At 39.1% G+C, this 20,659-nt stretch overlaps 2 long non-coding RNA genes across 2 annotated transcripts; one reads left to right on the top strand and one right to left on the bottom strand.

Annotated features, from left to right (window-relative positions):
• Positions 1-6,861: 6,861 nt before the first annotated feature.
• LOC128774623 (uncharacterized) lies at positions 6,862-7,313 on the bottom strand. Its single transcript, XR_008419064.1, has 2 exons — positions 7,189-7,313; positions 6,862-7,079 (listed from the first exon to the last, which is right to left on the bottom strand). It is a non-coding gene; the product is annotated as an uncharacterized LOC128774623 (long non-coding RNA).
• A 5,645-nt stretch (positions 7,314-12,958) lies between these two features.
• On the top strand, positions 12,959-14,213 carry LOC128774622 (uncharacterized). Its single transcript, XR_008419063.1, has 2 exons — positions 12,959-13,173; positions 13,889-14,213. It is a non-coding gene; the product is annotated as an uncharacterized LOC128774622 (long non-coding RNA).
• Positions 14,214-20,659: the final 6,446 nt, after the last annotated feature.

Below are 20,659 nucleotides of genomic sequence, written 5' to 3'. Positions count from 1 at the left end.
CAAGAATGCTAACGTAGGGAGGATGTAGGAACTCTAAGATGAGTTCTGGCCTGTTTTCAGATCAATTCCTTTCTCCTCGTTGGTCAAAACATTTATTATATCCCTGAGGTCTGTTTAAGTTGAATGGGTGAAACATGGTATTCAAGGGGTCTCTAAAACATAGGATGTTGCCTGCAACATTTTGGGTTGTCTACACACATATGCACCTGGGAGAATGAGGGAGAAAGTCTATAACATCTTTCTGATCCTCAAGGGAGAATCGGACTGAGGAATCAATGGTGTGAACGTGCCATGCAGGAGTAGGAGCACCTAAATCACGTTATTCACTCATTTATCAAATTTTCACTGAGTAATGTCTGTTTCATGGTACCTTCACTACTTCAGAAACTGGACTGTTTATGAGCATGACAGTGTCAAATATACAATCTTGTCTTCATAGAACTCCAAATTCTGGTGCAGGCAAGAAAAAAATTCTGACATGAAAACAAACAAGTCATGTGTTTCTGTATTGCATAAGTAATCTGCTGGTAGTCTACAATGAAAAAATGTGCACTGTATAAGATAAAGTTGATTCTAGAAGTTTGAGAGGCTCTATATTTTCACAAAGACTATTATTAAAAATGTTTTATAAAATTCTGAACCTTTGAAAAGGTCTGCCTGTGTTGTAACATAGGTCAGCACTTCATTCCCTCTTTGCTGAATAATATTTCATTGTGCAGATACAGGACAGTTTATTCATGCCTCAGTTGATGAACATTTGCTGCTGTTAGCACTTTGGGGTTATTGTGAATAAAGCTTCTGTGAACATTCATAGACAAGTTTTTGTGTGGACATATCTTTCATTTGTTTAGAAAAGTGCAGTTGCTGGGTCCAAAGTTAAGTCCCTATGTCCCTATTTGAATACCTGCAAGACTGTTTTCCAGTGTGACTACAATTTTCCATTCCACCCAGCCAGGTGAGAGGGTTTCAATTTCTCCATCGTTTCACTGACAGTCTCAGCATGTCTTTTTGGTTATAGCTATACTGTGGCTATGAAAGTATATATGGTGGTTTTGGTTTCTGGGCTTTTGATGACGAGGGTTGTTGGACACGTTTTCCTGTCCTTAATGGTGTTCTGAATACCTTCTGCAGAGAATAATCTTTGGCACTCATTGGTCCATGTTTAAATGGAGTTCCTTGTCTTCTTATAAATGAGCTGTAATGTACACTAACAATGTTTCTCATTAGCTCTATGAACTGTAAAGTTTTCTCTAGAGTGTGGGGTGTCCTTTGAATCACTAAAGTTTTACCTTTTAGTGAGGTCTAATGTATAGATATTGGAGTCCTACTCAAAAGTTATTTAAGCATTATCACATATCCATGTCTGCATTGTGGTTGTAGAAACTAAAGGTCACATGGGAAAGGGGGAAATTTCGAGTATGTTCAGCTTTGGTATAGATCCGATAGATTTCATCAGGGAATATGTCATTTCCCTGACCAAATTTTTAGTTATTACTAATTTTTGTTTGTTCTCATTTCATTTCTAAGACCTAGCTTTGTTTTCTTGATTTTTCTATTGTCTTCCCATTTTTAACTTCATTGAACTTCTACAGTAATTGTTACTTCTTTCTTCTGTTTGCTTTGGGTTTATGTTGTTCTTCTTTTCCTAAGATTATTGTTGCAGATCAGTCTTCTTTCTAATACATACCTTCAGTGCAGTGAATTTCTTCTTAAAAACTGCTTTCACTTCATTTCACACACTTTCAGGAGTTGTATGTTTTCATTTCCATTTAGAGGAAAACGTTTGAAATTTCTCTTCCCGCTGCTGCTGCTTCTTTTTCTTCTCCTTTTTTTTCCTCCTTCTCTCCCTCCTCCTTCTTCATCCAGCGACACTATTTCCTCATGGTTAGGGCAACAAGTACTTTTAAAAGAGAATTCTTTCAATTCCTCTATCCCATCACTGAACAAAATTTGTTATATATTTTCATTATTTATAAACTATCATCAAAATTATTTTTGCAATTATTATATTAAGAAATGAGTCTTTAAATCAGCTTAAAAGAAGAAAAATAAGACCCTAAGGACAATTTTACCTTCATTTCTTCCTTTCTCTAAAACCCTTTCTTTGTGTGGAGTCAAGTTGCTGACATATATGTTATTCTTCCCTCTGAATACCCTCTTTAAGATACCTTGTAAGGAACATGTAATGTTGGCAATTCCAATTTCTATTTATATTAGAAAGACTTTATGTCTGCAGCGGTATTGAAGGAGAAATGTATTTGATTCAGAATTCATCTAATTAATTTTTTCTTTCTACATTTTAATCCCACTGTCTTCCTGCTTGCATGGTTGCTGAAGATAAATCCAGAATAACTCATACTGGTTCTTCTACACATAGGACTTTTCCCCTCTGTCTCCTTTCAAGCTTTTTTTTTTTCCTTTTTGTCTTGATTTACTGCCCTTTGCAAATGCTTTACAAAGGTATTGATCACTTGGTATTTCTCTTGCTCTGACATTCCTGGATCTGTGGTTTCATACATGTTGAATTTGTCAGCGCTAATTGCTTGAAATATTTTCTGTGCCCCTTCCTTCCTTCCTTCCTTCCTTCCTTCCTTCCTTCCTTCCTTCCACATTCCTCACTCCCTCCCATCCTTCCTTTCCTGTTTTCTTTATACAGATGTTACAATTTTTACAATGTCCTATAGTTCCTGGATGTTCCTTTACATTTCCTTCTGTCATTATTTTCTTCTTTAGTTTGTAAAGATTCCAGTGGCATGGCTTCAACTCACAGATCCTTTCTTCATTCCTGTCCCCAGCTATCCATGAGCATATCTAAAGTATTCTTCATTTCTAATATAGTGTTTATTCCCACCGTTTACTTTACATTCGGTAGAATTTCCATCTCTCTGCTCACATGGCTAATTACACCTTTTCCATTGCAGCCATTAAGGTTTTAATTATATGTTAAATCCATAGCCTAATAACTCCCTACTCTCTGTCATAATCTGAATCTGATTATGGTGCTTGCTCTGTCTCTTCAAACTGTTGCCTTTTGACTTTTAATAAGCATTGTAATTTTTTTTTTTTTTATTAAAAGCTGAACATAAGGTGTTGGGCAAAACCAACTCAAATAAGTTGGTCTCTAATTGAGTTTTTTATATTCTAGGAGTTAAACTATGTTCTCAGTTCACTGCTAGGATAGATATCCAAGCTACCATTTCCTTTGTTTTTTGTTTGTTTGTTTGTTTGTTTGTTTGAAGGATTTTTGCTGTTATTTATTTTGTCTCTCCTGTGTGCTTTGGGTTTCCTTTGATACATCTTCAATAACATCTGAGACTTGGAGTTCTTCAGGTAAAATCCCCTTTTGATACAGGATTTTTAAAATCCCTATTCATGCAGCAGAAATGTATAGGGGAGGGGGCGTATTGTTCTATGATGAGACCTCAGTCTTTCAGTGAGCCTGTGTCCTTGGGACTTGACAGTGACAGTGCTTCTCAGAATCCTCCTTCCCATGGGGTGAGAGAATTCAAGAGGTAGTTGAGTCCCTTCTTCTGCATGGAAACTGGAGTGACTAGATTTGGGCATTCCCTTTCCCCAGGCCACTTATGCTCCTGTCGCACCCAAGGTGATTGCTCTGCTGAGACACTTTCTTTGAATGAAGGCTTCCTTAAAGAGAACAGAGGCCACTGGGTGTGTTTTGGAATGGTTGATTCTCTTCTCCCTGGTCCAAAGTTTGAAGGATTTTTCTTTGACTTTCACCTTGAGAATGTGGAGGGGTACTGGAGGTAAACCATGGAAGTGTGGAGGCCCCACCCTCTGGGCCCCTGGAAATTTGCTCTTCGCAGCTTGTGCACACTGAGCCTTCAGAAATTCATCATTCAGAGTGGAAGTGTTGCAGCCCAGATCCCTGCTCCTGCAGAAGCCTCTGCTCCTGAATCTCTGACTCTTCTGTATTCACCTATTCTCCAATTATTCTCCAATAATTCTCCAATTATTACAATGATAGTTTGCCCTGTGAGATCAGTTCTCTGTAAATTTTAGGAATTATTTATTTTCAGGTTGTTCTGCATTTCTCTTGTGGTGAGCACGGGAGTGATGATGTCTCAGCTACATACATATCAGACCACAAATTAGAAGTATTTCTTCTTTTTTATTAAAAACCTGACTAATTTTAGTTTGGTTCCTGCTCGAATGGCTCCCTTTCATCCCTAAAGTTGCAGAAAGGAGGAGAGGAACAGAGAGAGTCCTGATATTCAAATCAGGATGCCACAAATCGCATGGGCATATGTGGCAGGCTAGAATCAACGTTTTCCTTCTTTTCCCTGGCAAGAATGCTTCCCACCAGGCCCACAGTATGTAGATGAAAAGTGTACATAGGTGATATGCCTAGGACTTTCAAGCAACAATGTTTAAAAAATGAAACTGTTACATAGAGGAGGCTTTTAGTCTTGGACTCTTGGGTAATTTAATGTGGACTCCTGGTGACAGCTAGTAATGGTAGAAGAGATCCGTCAGAGTAGTGTTTTAGTGGTAGCAATTTCAACAAGCATGGATGACTGTCCTTGTTTATTCCTCCCTTGCGCTTTTGGTATATTCCAAGTGTTTTCCTTAGACTCCAACCACACTTTTAAAACTCAGGTGTCCATCCTAACCATCAAGGATTGCTACTTTCTCTAATCCATTAGTTGAGTCTCAGGAAATTTGAATCAGGTCTTTCTCTCATGTTGCCCCTCATGATTTTCCACACTTGATCTACAGAGCACACTCACAGGAGAATTCTGCAGATGAACAAGAGGCAGGCTTTATGACAAATATGGAGAAGTTACGAGGGTCCCGGGAAGAACACAGGCAGAGGGCAGGAGTGCAATATAGGCCGCGGGAGAGTTCCAGATCCAGGACTGTGAGAAAAGGGAACCTGGTTCTCTGTCTACTATGCTGAGGGCTCCAACGACAAAAATTGAACAGTAGCCTCAAACCACCCACTTCCAAGCATGCTGTGCTGTGGGCCTCTAGTTTGCTCCAGGGCCACAGAGGTCAGTGGTAGAGATGCATTTCAAATGGAAACAAGGCTCACCTGTGGTCCAGCCTGGGAGGAAGGTGGACATTGGAAAATTCTAAGGGCAGGAAAATTCTAAGGGAGCACAACTCCTGGGGCTCTCTTCTCCTAGAATACAGTGCATATGTCTCCTGGATTCCTGCCCCCCAGGTCCCTTATGGGCAACCACAGCACTCCTTCGAAGTTCAGCAGCTGCTGGTGGAATGATAGCCCAGGATTTCATGGCCTTGTATAGATTAGATTGAGGTTCCTCGGGGAATGTGCTCAGGATATCCTTCAGGGTCTACAGGGATTATGGCATTAATCTTGTCTCCTCTTTGTGGTCACAAGCCCTGGCAGCATCCCAGGTTTTGGCTGGGTTTCCTGAATTGCCATGTAAGCTATGCAGAGATGGAGAATGTGTGCCCAGGTTTCCTTACCCTTTTCATGACAAACTCACCACATTTGCATTTGCTCCTCTGGTGACAGCAAACCTGCTTACCCTGCTTTTAATCATAAGTTGAGCGAAGGGGTGCTTCTTGAGAGATGGAGGGAAGAGCTGAATCTAGCATGAAAAGATCCATTCAGGCAGGAAACACACAGTGACGGAACCCAGGTAGATCCCCACTTCCTGAGACAGGTCCAACAAGTTGGGCTCAGCCCTGCTGACTCCTTCACCCCCTCCCTTCTCGGCCATTTGGGACATTTTCTCCAGACTTCGTGCTGCAGTAACATGCTGACACTAAGTGTCCAGAGGGACACTAAGAAAGGGACTGAGGGGTTCTGCAGAGAGGTTACATACAAGCTACATATGCAAGTCATCACTGCCTGCATGAAGCCAGGTATGTCAGCATGGGGATTATAAAAGGATTGAATGGGGAGGGCTCCAAAGCGTTGCTTATGGATGGCGGAAGAGAGTTTGTGCAAGACACGGAGGAGGAGATGAATTACAGGCAGCACGTTGCTCCTTTCTTCTGAATCCTTGCCATCCTTGGAGTTGCCTTCCTTTGGACAGGGCATCAACCATGTTCGGGTAGCTGTTGAAAAGGGCAGGGAAGAGTTAGTGGAGGTGAGAACCTGTGGCCCTCTGCTCTTGGAATGATGGATCCTGGCTAAAGGGTGATGGGTCTTCAGTTCTGAGTCCTCCAGACCTCAAGCCCTTGAAACTTCAGGGGAGGAGTGTGTCTCCTATCTAACACTCATTTGTACCATCTCGGGTTATCTCCATGACCAGGAATGAAGCCTGTGTCATCCTGCCCATCCTCCAGGTGCTCACTGTCCCCATGACTGTGCAGGACTTTGCCTAGGTCCCTCCTTGCAACTCACATTTCGTGTTCCCCTTCCTCCTCCCTTCCCAGATATACTCCATTTCCATTCTTCTGACAACCTCCACAATTATACTGTTCTCAAATATGAGGAAAGATAGGTGATTTCCTGGCACCACTCAAACAATCCCTGATCTCTCCTGTTTGTAGAGTACCTGTCATGCATCTGGGCTGCTGGGTACCTAGAGGGAGAGAGTACTGACAGTATCCACATATCCAGTGTCAATTCTGTCACTGAGATGACTTTCCTAGGGACACACGTTAGCCAAAAACAACCTCAACATTTCCCTTAATCTTATGTTAAGTGAACCTTTGTCAATCATGTCTACCATAGTCAAAAAATCTGGAAACACTCTTTCACGGGGAGATCGATATTGAGCTCTGTTCAAAAGGTAGCTAACGCTGTACTAGAAACTTGTGTACTATTCAACATGGATCCTGTGTTGATATAGAAATGCTTCTTAATTTCTATAGTTATTGTACTATGATTGACTTAAGGAATTTGAATTTGTAGCCTTGAAATCACTGAAACACCTGCCTCGACATTTTATACTGTCCTGGTAGTACAGGACAATGAATGAAAAAAAATTATTCTTAATCAACTTAGTAAATTTCCATGGTACCTTCCTCTGGTACAGTAAGAGGTTGCATCCTGATGTGCAACCAGAAGAGGTCTCCTTTCTTTATGGATGTGGTTGTCCTGGGTGGCACATCTTGTGCTTCATTGCTACAGCAATTTTCTGGGAACTGCAGAGAATCAGAGAGTAAGGTTGGTATCTTGCTAGCAGAAGACCATAGAACAATTCATCATACTTTACCCATAATCAACTTCCCGCTCTCCCTACTCACCAGCTGCCCAACAAATCTCATGCATTCAAAATGGACTTAGGAAGATGTTGAGCTTTGGTTTGCACTGAAAAGGGCCCACAGCCAGGTTTGGTGGGCCAGTCCTGATACTTAGCAGGGACACTAATATAAATGCCAGAAAGCAGAGTCACCACATGTGATGGCCAGGGTTGACATCACAATAAGAATCTACACATACTTGAGAGAGACCGGAGAGGGCTCCATTCCTCAGTTTCCTGTTCTCAGATGTGAATATGTTACTATGCTGTGTTCGTTTGTTTCTGTGATGGGGCTAAAAGTGATGTACTACAAGTGGAACCTTGAGAAAAGTAGCGGTTGGGTACTTCACAATTCACAAGATTTAGCCTCTAAAGGGAACTCAAATCATAATTTGGCACTGTTTATATTTATACTGTCTTAGGATAGCTACCTTAAATTGTTTACTTGCAAAAGCCTTCTTCACACTACATCAAGCCCCTCTTTCCACTGGCAGATGGACACAAATGTAAGTGGGGATTCTCCCATCACACTGGTGAGATTCTCTTTCTCCACCTTAATGTACCCAATGTGACTAGAGTGACTTGGGAGGACTCATTGTGGAGCCTCAGATGAAGGGTGTTTTGTGTGAGGAAAATGGCAAGAGTGACATATTATGACCAGTCATGCCATGAGACCTACCAGGAGGTGAGGTCCTATTGTCTCTGACTCTGTGACAGATATTGTGTGATGAGAGATTTGTTTTCCTGGTACATTGACATGTGTTGGGCGTATAATGAACACATTTCAGTTGTACTGTTTGATGCACTTTTACCTGCATAAAAACTCATGATGTAACGGTGATGGGATTTTTTATTGAGATAGTCGACACCATTAATTGCAAGGTTTAGGGGATTATATATACATCTAGGGAAACTGCATACAAAACTGACACACACAGGCATATGCACACACATGCAAACACACACATACACACAAGCACTGAGAATTACAGGCACATGGTTGCACATGTAGACAGCTATTTCCCGGCACACAAACTGCCATCACCTGATGGCACTACCGCTGCTTCCAGGGATGCTACAATGTGACTATAGGTCTTTTCCGGGAAAACCTCTATGGACTGCCATGTGTCTTATTCTTATTACGGCAGGAGCTGGAATCAGAGTGGCTCTGCACAAGAAACCTGCAAGAAAGCCCCACCTTTTTCATCTTCCAGATTTCTCCTCACCAAGTGAGGGACTCCAGAATACATACCGCTTTCACATTCTAGAAGGGTGCTCTCCAAGATCAGAAAAGAAAACACTATGAGGTTCAGATCATGCTGTGTTTTGTTTGCATAGCTCTTTTGTTACCTTAGTGACAGGAGCAAACAAGATAGGAAAGAGTGATAGAGGATCCTTATATTGGATCTTTATATCAATGTTATGGCAGCGATGGAATGAAACATAAAGGAAATCAATCAAGGAGAGAGAGGCAGAGCAGATGGGGAGACATAAACAGAAAACAAGAGGAGGAAAAGCTTAAAGAAAAAAAGTATAAAAAAAGGAGAGAAGAAGAAAAGATGGGGGTATAAAATAATAGAACAAGAGATGAGAGATAGAATATTCATCCCAAAATGAGAAGGGGAACAATGGAAGTGGCCTAGTTGGTTCTGAATTATTAGAGTAATGGATTTTTTTTTGTATTTGTTTGTTTGTTTTCCTCCCCTCAATTTCAATCTGGTTATGCCCTTTAGAGTAGTTTAAAATACTACCTCTGTCTTTGGAAAAGTGATTACTGAACCCACTTCCTTCACTGCTCTTCACCAGGAGCATGTGTGAGACCTTACTCCAAGTGGAGTCCCTACGGTGGCCATCAGAAATGGCAGAGTTCTCGGATCTGTACGTCTGGTGCTGGGGCAATTTCACAACAGGGTTTGGCTGACTTCCAAACAGGGTTTGCAACACAGGTCTCACTCTGCAGTAAATAAATGTGTGGCATTTGGAGTCTCCGCATTTATGGCTAGGTGGCTCCTCGAGTACAAGGTGGAGTCAATGGCTGGGCTTTACCTCAGGGGCAACCCTTTTGCTATGAACCTTGAAACCAACACATATAGAAAGACACGGCCATCACTTCAATTTCCAGTCTAAGCTTGATGTTCCCGTATCATACCTTGTCCTCCTTCTCTTAAGTGTTTTGTAACTGCTTGTTGATTAGTGTTCTGGGGAAAAAAAAAAAGACTCAGAATTGGAATGAAATGGCAAGGGCGTAAGTGTTTTCAAGTCCCCAAGAAGATCGTGGAAAATAGCCTTCCCCGCCATTGGGAGATGTTTTTGTTTTGATTTGTTTTGGTATGATTTAGTCATAGAATTAGTGGGACAGCTAGGTTCTTTTTATTTTTCTTATTTCAGCAACTGAATTCTGTAACAAACTCCTATGTATTTTGAATTATGTATGAATTCTTATGTTTTAACTTTTAAACTGTCAGGAAAATCCATTTTTATGAGTGTGAAGAAGTGATAACTACATAAAAGAGGGAAGTTTGAACACTCATAACTCAGCAACACGTACACTGCTCTGACTTGCTCTTTTTTAGCACTTCACATTTGTGTTTTATTTTTCCCTCCTTCTATCAGCTCTGACGTTGATGTCATTCAAACATGAAGGTGAGAAGAGTACCAAATGTAAATTTATACCTAAATATAAATGTGCCATGGTGCAGGTCCTCTGAGAGGAGAAGCAATATCAATGAGGGAAACAAACAAACAGAAATAAAAGGGCTTACAATAAATAGACACAAAGCAGACAAACTAATGCATGTATATTAATTTCTTAAAAAATAAAGCTGGAGGAATTGCCCAGAAAATTGAAAAAAAGACATGAAAAGAATAGAATATATGAGAAAAGAAAAAGGGTGATCCCAGGAGTTTCACCATTAGTGCTTAGAGAAAGGCCAACAAAATATATAAAAGGGAAAACAATTCCAAATAAATTCGACAAGAAAATCTCCAGAACCGAAAGGCACACATCATCAGATTAGAAAAGCTCACAGGTATCAAGCAAATGAATAAAATAAAACTAAGAACTACTTAAACCTATCAGAAAATCTAAAAACGGTAAAGAAAAGGAGGAAGTCCTAGAAGCTTTTGGCGTGAGGAAAACATTATCAAACATAACAAAATAGAATTCACCTGCCATCAGATTTCTTAATAAAAATGCGGGATGTTATAAAATAGGGAAGTAATGCCTTTAACCTCTGAAGGAAAGTATTTTCAATCCAGAATTCTATACTCAGGGAAATTATCAATAGAATGGGAAGTGAAAATAAATTAATTTTCAGGTGTACAAGTTCTTTAAATTTATCTCTTTAGATCCTCCTCTTAGGAAGCTACTGTGGGATGTGTATCAGAAAAACAAGAGAGAAAATGAAAAATGAGAAGGACATGAAATCTAGCTAAGGAAGAATCTGAACAGCACAGGAGACCTAAGAAAACCAGAGCAGGGGACAGACACCTGCAGAGTGAAGGTGTTCCAGAAAACAATCAAGGCCAAATAAAAAAAAGGAATTCTGCTCAGTCAACTGAAAAATTTACCAATAGGCATTTGAAAGATCTGTTGGAATATTTGGAAAATGTAGTAATGATTCCAAATGAAACTGGGAAAATAGGGGGAGGAAAGGCAATGATTAATTAATTCCACAGGAAAAATGTAAGAGAAAAAAATGCTATCATATACACACACACACACACACACACACACACACACACACACACACACACTAGATAATGTAATCCCTGTCTTCCTGTTAAAAAAGTAATGTTTAATTTTTTTTTGAGAGAGACAGAGAGAGTAAGTGGGGAGGGGCAGAAAGAGAGGGAGAGAGAGAATCCCAAGCAGGCTTCCCACTATCAGCATGAAGCCTAATCCAGGGCTTGAACTCATCAACCTGAGCCACCCAGGCGCCCCTAAAAACAATGTTAAACTATATTGGGAGAATGAGGGAAAGGGAAGAATGTGTGTGTGTGTGTGTGTGTGTGTGTGTGTGTGTGTGTGTGTGTGTCTACATGCTTATTTATGTGTGTGACTGAGGCAAGGTGGACTTAATTGCCATAACAAAAATAAAGTGATAATATCTGAAATTGAAGATTGAAGAAATAGTAATGCAAGTCAATTATTTTAGAATATTGAGATAAGTAGAAGGAACAGCCAGAAGAATTAAAACATTTTAGGGACAAGGTTGGGACATAGAAAAAGTGGAGGGGACTGCAATTTATATTAAAAAAACTTTTAGAAAATATGTGACGTGAGGGGTGCCTGGATGCCTCCAGTTAAGCATTTGACTTCAGCTCACGATCTTGTTGTTCATGGTTTCGAGCCCTACATCGGGCTCTGTGCTGGCAGCTCAGAGCCTGGAGCCTGCTTCAGATTCAGTGTCTCCCTCTCCCCCTTTACCACTGTGCTATGTCTCTCTCTTTCTCAAAAATAAATAAAAGTATCTTTAAAAATTTTAAAAAGGAAATACATGACTTGAAAGCATTTAATTCATTACTTTAAAATAAAAATAATTTTTAAAAGAAATAAACATAAACTACACCAGTTGTAATGTTTTAATCTACTAACATGAATGTAGGGTGTTTTTTTTTTTTTTATGCTATCAATACCACTCAAGATTGTGAGACAAAACATGGTGTATGGGCTTAAGAAAATGATCCTACAGGGCACTTGGGTGGCTCAGTTGGTTAAGCATTCATCTTCAGCTCAGGTCATGATCTCACTGTTCATGAGTTTGAGCCCCGAAATGGGCTTTCTGCTGTCAGCGCAGAGCCCGCTTTGGATCCTCTGTCCCTCTCTCTCTCTGCCCCTCCCCAACTTGCCCTCTCTCTCTCTCAAAAATAAACAAAACTAACATTTAAAAAAATATAAAAAAAGAAAATGATCCTGATTTACACCTTGATTTCCTGTAAATGAGTTTAAAAAAAAAAAACAAAACAAGGTAGAAGTTTGTTCTATCACAAGGAATTGGGTAAAGGATTTACAGGATTTGCATGTATGACATCTGCCCAGAGGTTGCGTATTATTCAGATTTTGATGAATTTTTGAGAGATATTAATTAAATTGATGAATAATCCTAACTAAGGTGATTAAAATCCAAACATTCATTGATGTATTGTAATTCATAATATCAAACCAGCCCTGAGATAAACTCTGTGTGTGTGTGTACGTGGTGGAGGGGCAGACACGATGACAAGAATCACATAACTTTCCTGTACCCCAAGGATTACTATTGATGCTTCTGATCCCGAGGGCTTACAGATGAACTGTGTTCCACTCCAAGGCATTCTTTACTTTTGGGTAACACGTTATCAGAGGAAACTCTCTCTTTGTGCCATTAAATCGGTCCAGTGTCTCTGTCTTTTGAGGTTTTACCAGTTACACTGACAGCATTTCTGCATTGTTTCTAGTTTCTTTCCCTTTGTTCTCAGCCTCAGTGGTACATGGTTTGTTCAGTTCCCCTCCAGCCTATTTCTCTGCTTATTGCTCAGAGCAGCAGCCACAGGGGTGAGGCCCCCCCCACATCAGTAGACAAAGAGCCTAATTTAAATCCTCTCTCATGATTCAGAGTTCAGCTTTGAACCCACTTCTTCATCACAACACGGACCACTTCATCTGTCTCGCAAGATTTCTTCTTAATTCTTTTGTTAAGTGCCTTTATTTAGTTATTTTGATTGTGTTAGCATTCGCGTTTGTTTGATTATGCTGTAACCTTGCAATTATGATTTTTTTTCTCTTAGTGCACCACATGCTATGGCACGAAGAAAATGGTTGCTGAGTGTCAAGTGTTCTGGAACTATTTAGAGGTCAATGGCCCTCTAAAATACAGCACCTGTAATCCTGGTTTGCAAGACAGATGTGCTTTAAAACAAAGTACACTCATAAATGGTCTCTGTAGGGATAGCTTATTTTATGCTATGGAAAAGGGAAGGTACTAGAATGTTGAAGATTGCATAACAGGTACCCAGTTTCCTTTGGGATCGAGGGGAAATGCAGAATCAGTTAACTACTCATTACTATGCTTAGAAAAAAGCAGTATTAGCTTTAATCAAAATCATATAACCAACCTTCTTTTTACAGAATACCTAGTCCAAGGGCCAGCCAGTGTTTTGTTTCCCTAGTACAAGCCTCCAGTGCTTGCTGACTGATGGGATAGTGACAATTACCAGTAATAAGTTAATTCAATTCCATCCAATTCAATCAGTAATCGTGTACCAATTACATTGTGCAAGTACACTACTTGCAATACAGTTTTCCTACGACTCAGTTCCTGTCCTGGAAGAGTCACAGTCTAGTAGGAGAAATAAACATATGATTAATTAAGCATACCAGTAGGAAAGAAAACACCACGACGACCATAGTGGCAACTTTCTATATCTGGAGTTAATGCGCTCACAAATGTATACACAAAAGTTTAAAGCACTTCTTAATTTTGAAACATTTTTAAATACTTTTTCTACTCATGCATCTCTCTTTAACCACTATCTAGTGATTTTGAATTCCTCCAGTGATTTTGAATACTCTTCTGGAAACAGGAGTATTGGTGCATTTGTGTGAATATCTTCTGGAGTAAAACTTGATGGGACAAGGTGCTAGATCTCCACTCAGGAGTTTCCATTAACTAAAAAGCACTGAGCTTCAAAATCTAATCCAGGATATTCCCCCATTCTTCCAGAGTTGTCCTTGTCCAGAAAAGCATCATCACATTTCTATCTTCTTGAACATCAGCATTGACAAGAGTGGCCTATGATGCAATTATGTTGGTCCCTGAGTGCCACAGGGTAAACCTCTCCAAAGCCAGTTAAATTAATCAAGAAGGTGAAATGTTAATATGTCAATATGGTGACTAAGCAGGGGAAATTCGTACCCTGAGCATCATCCCGTCTGCAAAACTGGGTCTGATACATGGAATAGCGATATGAAACGTGACTTGATTTGAGAGTAATGTTGGATGATGTGTCATAGCCTGATCAAGTCAGCAATTAAATATAATCAAAAGAGAGAGTTGTTTAAAAATGTTTCTCTACTTCACTTTGGTGGAATACAATTCTACAGAACACATTCAGAATTAAGAGGCGTGTATTTAGCTTAATTAAATATTTAATCACATGTCATCTACCTATTATTTCCACTCTCCAAGTTTCCATAACACCCAGAAGAGTTGGCTAATTTTTAACATTTCTGTTGACTTTCTCCAAATTGAACACTATTGTTTTATGCTTCTATCCACCTTGTGGTTGTCACAAAATCTCTTCCTCTCATTACCTTCAGCTTTGCTGGGGAAACCAAGTGGAATTAGCAATCAATCACAGCATTTAGCAGCTCAGCTGGCCTGAATGAAAAGCTCAGGACACATCCAGGTGAAAAATGAAATTGCTTTGCCTTGTTGCAATCCTCACATATTTCTACTCCACTCCCTATAACCATTTCTTACTCTTAATCAGAAGGAAAAATGCAAGCAGATACATTATGTAAGACAGTGGACTAAAGACCTGGCCCCAGGTAGAGGCCATTTAATTAAAAGGTGTAAGATGAATAGGCTGTAAAATTCAGCTAGTCCCATATAAAAAGTGTTGGCTTAGCAGAACTGAATGATGATCCAAGTTAACACATGTGAATTTGTGGAAAAGAGAAAAACAGCTTTGAAATCTTATTAGCTTTGCTTTTACTTTCGTTATGCTTCACACTCAAGATTACAGGCTAAGGAAAAAAATTTTTTAAACTGAAGAAAGGAAGGAAGAATGGAAAGGACAGATGGAAGGAAGAAGGACAGCAGTCATAAGTATGTAGTTGCAGATTACAATCAAAGAATATTATTATGTTTTGTTTGTTTAGTATTAAGTGCCCATCAGCATATATCTTCATAATTTTCAAACTGTTTCAATAGTAATTAGGAACAACAAATGTCTGGACTGTGGCTTCAAAATAGCTTATCCCAGATTTACGATAACAAAGAGGAATTTTGCGATGTTTGCTAGGGGGCACTGTGAGGCCATCTTCACCTTGTTTGTTCCTTTGAGTTGTTAGTGGTTGGTCCATTTTAATTATCTGTGTTTCTGTGAGACATGAAGTATTACATTGTTAATTATGGAGTTTTCAGCCTCATAATGGTTTTTGTCTAACTACTTTGACTCCAGGTATTTCCTGTGCCCTTCAAAATCTATGTTTTCTGGTGGGATTTGGGTAAATTGAAAACACTAAATTATAGTGGGGCTTCATCTGGGAAATGTAACCGAATCCCGCCTCCACTATGAAGAGTGACATTCGGGGTGCCTGAGTGTCTCAGTAGGTTAAGCGTCCAACTTCAGCCCAGGTTATGTTCTCACGGTTGGTGTGTTCCAGCCCCGTGTTGGGTTCTGTGCTGACAGGTCACAGCCTGGAACCTGCTTCAGATTCTGTGCCTCCCTCTCTCTCTGGCCCTCCCCTGCTCATGCTCTGTTTCTCTCTCTCTTTCTTGGTCTCAAAAATAAGTAAACAAAAAAAAAAAAAAGAAAGAAAAGGAAAGAAAAAGAAAAGTGACATTTGTTTTCCTCTAAAGTCGCCAGGTCTAAGCACATCACAGAGTTTGGTGTTGAACATCTGAATCTTGGGACTTGTATACTGAAAAGTATTCCTTCTATTCTGATATAAACATAATAGATTTTTGAAAGCAAGATGCTATCCTCTCTATCATCAGCAGGGCCTGGGTTCACCGACCACAATGCAGTTAAATAATAAGAATATTCATAAGCACCTGGGGGACTCTTGATTTGGAGATTTTAATTTTCTAAGGGAAACAAAAATAGTTTCTGAGGCACTGCTGCTCCGACCTCAGAGCACCATAACTGAGCCAATTTAGGTTCTTCTGAGTCCATTTGTCCACAGCAGAGTTCTCCTAACTAAAATGTATTTGGTATTTTCATGGTCCGGGTAAGGCCACTCAACAGTTGAATTCTTTCATTCAAATTCTCAGAAATTAAGAGAACAATTTTAGTGTAAATGCTCCAACAAGAAGCAGACACAGAACACTCACAAGGTCAGCAGAAAATGGAGAATTCGTAGCTTGAACATCTCTAGCAATTTCAGACATGAGTAGTCTAAGCTTAATTTATAGGGGGTTAAATCAATCATTTGCTTGCGAGTTCGAGTAGCAGTCAATAGATTTTGCAAGGCAAAGGGCCACCCAGATGGCATATATTTGTAAATCAGTCCTTCCCAAAACTTGAAACTAAAACTCATTTCATTTCTGTGAGGCCCAGTTCTTAGGGTGGGCCCTCTGTGGTGACCAACAGACATGTCTCCAAGGTATAATGGAAACTTCTCTATCCATCACATTCAATTATTTGGGTGGGCAACTGTTACCAACTCAATACCTATTTCTCATTTACTTCCTTACTAACACAGTACCAATTTTATTGGGTGTGGTGATTGTCCAGCTAAAAACCCTTTTCCCAACCTTCCTTGTAGCTAACATTTCCCATGTGAAACAGTTCTGACCCACGAATTTGAAAGAAAATTTTGTTGGGTGCTTCCAATGAGACATTTAAAATGGGACAAACTTGGCTGGCTTGTCTGTTATCCTTTCATCTTTTCCACGCTCCTTTATTTCTGGAATATAGATTCAATGATGATACAGAGTAGGAACCATCTTGTGACCCATGTGGGCTGGCTGAGCACCATGGCAGAAGGTGCTTCCCGACAGCCTGTGCCAACACTGGACTCCCTAACTCACTCTTGACTTCTCATTACCTGATAAATAACACCTCTACCTCATACAAGCCACTGATATTTCAGATATCTCTTTAATGAGGCTGACCTAAGTTCTTATCTGGTACGTACACCCTATAGCAAAAAAAAAAAAAAAAAAAAAAAAAAAATATATATATATATATATATATATATATGAGCAATTGACATAATGAACAGCAAACTTTAAATTTCTTCAGTTTCTTATTTTATTTTGAAAAATTCAAACATTTTATTTTTTATACCATAATATACCTAAAGTAAAATCGATGACCTGGGGGGGGGGGGGGGAAGGCGCCTGGGTGGCTCAGTCAGTTAAGCATCTGACTTCAGCTCAGGTCATGATCTTGTGGTCCTCAAGTTGAGCCCCATGTCAGGCTCTGTGTTGACATCTCAAAGCCTGGCATCTGCTTCGGATTCTATGCCTCCCTCTCTGCCCCTCCACCACTCACACTGTCTCTTTCAAAAATGAATAAATGTTAATTTTTTTTTTAAATTGATGATTCAGGTAATGTGGCATTTATCCTCTGCCTTCTGATAGCACATCATGTCACTGTGTATCCAATACGGAAGATACAACATTGGAATAAAGTCCAGGAAGTTTGCAACAACATGTATCCCATGAAAATGCCATCAGTAGGTTAAGCTTTCATGTTCTCATATCTAAAATGGGAATAAAATATTTAAAACATCTCATTGTGAAAAAGAATACATAAGATGAAGCTAAATCCCCTAACACTGTGAATGGAAATCTCTGCCCACATTTCTATTGAATGAAAGACTGAAGAATAAAATAAAAAAAGTTCAGTTATCTGAAAGGTAACTTTAACACTAATGAGAAAATCTAAAGTGGAAATGGAGCAGTTCAAATCGAAGTGTCTCAAGGTAGATAGACTAGATGGAGTAGACCACACCAACTGGACTTGTGTTAAGAGCCAGGAGCATTCTAAATTCAAACAAAAACAACATGAAGAGCAAAGTCATGTACAGAGATATCCTCTAAACTCATAAAAATTAAAAATGACTATATAAGCCTATACTTATCAATACAGATTAAATATCTTTTTGACAAATCAAGCCTGAAATCCTTAGCTATCAAACAGTTGGCAAGTTCCATTTGTAGGGCTTCATAAGTCACCTACTGCCAAAATACAGAGATTGCCTGTGTTTCAGACCTAGAAAAGGCATAGCATATGATTGATTTGCAAAGAAAAATACTCTAGGATATTTCATAAATGAAGAAATTAATCATGTTTTGACTTAGGCCTAGATTTGATGTGGTGGAAAACAAAAAACAAAAACAAAAGGCCAATGTAACACAACACAAAGGAATATACAAAAGATATTAAAATCCATTGGACAATGAATTTATATAGTATCCGAGGAGTCATGAAGTTGTATAGAGAAAACATCTTCTATATTCATTAAAGCTGCTGAAATGGAAACTTGACTTTTGATTGACTATCCCTTTCTGATTAAAAGGAAGGTGGTTTAGAGGCCATGCGGTTTAATTAAAAAATGGCACTGGATTGAAAGTGAAGATCATGGCTCTAATCCCAGCTCAATCTTTAACATATGACCTTAAAAAGGTACTGTCTCTAGGTCTTGGTTTATTCAACAGAAAATGAAGGTAATAATAGCTACACTACAGGTCTGCAATGGAGACTGAATCAGATAATATACGTAGAAGTTTGCTAGCAGAGGACTTAACCTTATAGAAAATATTTCAAAAACATTCCTTTCTTGACTTCAGTGAGTTAGTGTCGTGCCTGATGGGGTGCAGTAGAGTCAGTATTTTTACTGAGCAAACCCAGTTGCAGAGTATGCTCCAATCTGTCCATCGCACTGCACAAAGGGAACAGAGATGGAGGGAGGGTTATAAATCTGGCTACTGGGGCGCAGTAACCCACAGCCACTGCATATCATGAAAAGGTTATTATGGGTTCACACTTTTTTGGGGGCAAGTGTCTCTAAGGAGTCTTATCAAGTGAATTGGGCAGGGTGGCCAGAGATTCTAGGAAATATTCAAGGTCAAGACTACTAGGAATATGGTTCTAGGTGACAAGTGCCTTCAGAAGAGAACCAATCCAGTTACTGAGAAGCTGGTGAAAATACTGAGCAGGCTTGTAAGAAAGAGCAGGACAGAGGATCAGAAGAGGATTCCTTTCCCAGAAGGCCAGGGACACGACAAGCTCAAATTTATAATCCTTGGTTCCAAGGTTTCTGTATTTGTCATTTTAATAGATTCTGCCAACTTTACCTCCTTGGGAATTTCACAAATTCACACTTCTATCAACAATTTGCAAATCACAGGTGTGTTCTCAAACTTTTTGAGTTTTCCTGATGTGGCAGTGAAAACTCTGTATGTTGTGGTACCCTGTTTGTCTGTCTAAAGGTATCATAAGTTGGGTCTTACTTTCTCCCACTTTTATATCCTGGTGGATCATACCTAGGAATTTTTGACAAATGTTAAGTTCAGCATTACTCCGTGAGAACAAGTAGCCAAGGAAAGAAAGCATGCACTCTTGTATCCAAACAAGCCTGACATCAAAACTCATTTACCCAATTACTTAGCCGTGGACCTTTAGGAATTTATTTCATTTTTCAGCTATAATTTCCTCCTTTGTAAGTGGCATTATTGAATCGTGGGATTTACTGAAAATCTTATAAAGCACCTGTCATTTATCATGCATATAAGGTCCAATTTTTAAAAATTTAAATGTTTTTAAAAGTATTAAATTGTGATTGGGTGAATGTGTGTGTATATTTGTGTGTCATTTCATGCTAAAATGCTTTTTATCCTATTTGTGCATTCTTTTGGAGGTAAGATATCTAAATTCATTAATACAGAACAAGTTATGCCCTGGACATTTTAGATAAGCAATGTGAAATGCATTTACTGATAATGTGTAATTAAATCAGTAAGTTAGATTGTTATGCCAGTAAACTTGGTTTCCTTTAGGGTTTCATAATAGGTCCTAATTCCAACTTCTTTCGCAATAACTTTGCCTAAGTGTTTGAAAATGGTACACGAGAATAGAATTTCTAGTGGTGGCAGTTTTACACACTCTCAGTCCTTTCTCTCCAAACTTAGTACATCATTGGATACAAGACTGATAAAAGAGGTCTCATTCCTGTTATCTGTTACTTCCCATTATGTAAGACAATTGAATTTCCATTCTCAGTTTTTGGGAGATTTGCACGTTTCCAACTGCTAGGAAATTTAGCCCTAATCCTTCTAGTGAAAGTAGAAAAAAAATCTACATCCGAACTTAATCTTATGCCATGCCTTCCACAAAGTTTACTTAATTTCCCAGTACCCTTTGAGTCTATTTTGAGTCTCTTTTACCTCCTAGTACTAACCAAAAATCGTAATTCTATATATGTGTGTATATTTCCTTTTAAAGATTGCCTTTTCACCACTAAAACACAAGTACCATGTAGTTAGGGATCATGTTTGTTTTATTCACCGCCTTACACTGCCATACAATTCCAAAAATTGTATTCAGCCTGTAGTGGCTATTAAAACATATTTATTGAACGAATAAATACATTCCCATGCCTTCAGATATCTTTATGCCCCTCTTAGGAACAGATTACTAATCACATCATGGTTTAGTTCAAAGTCCTTCTACATGGTCTCTCTTTTTCTTTTTAAACTGTATCTTCCTAAAACCTAGCAATTTTTATTTCTTCTCTCTGGGCTGATATGATTCTCTGA

This window comes from Panthera pardus, unplaced genomic scaffold (assembly GCF_024362965.1).
Source record: "Panthera pardus isolate Hobbes unplaced genomic scaffold, ASM2436296v1 HiC_scaffold_345, whole genome shotgun sequence".
Taxonomy (NCBI): Eukaryota; Metazoa; Chordata; class Mammalia; order Carnivora; family Felidae; genus Panthera; species Panthera pardus.
Note: the sequence above shows the minus strand (reverse complement) of the source record. Positions and strands in the feature narration are given on the sequence as shown.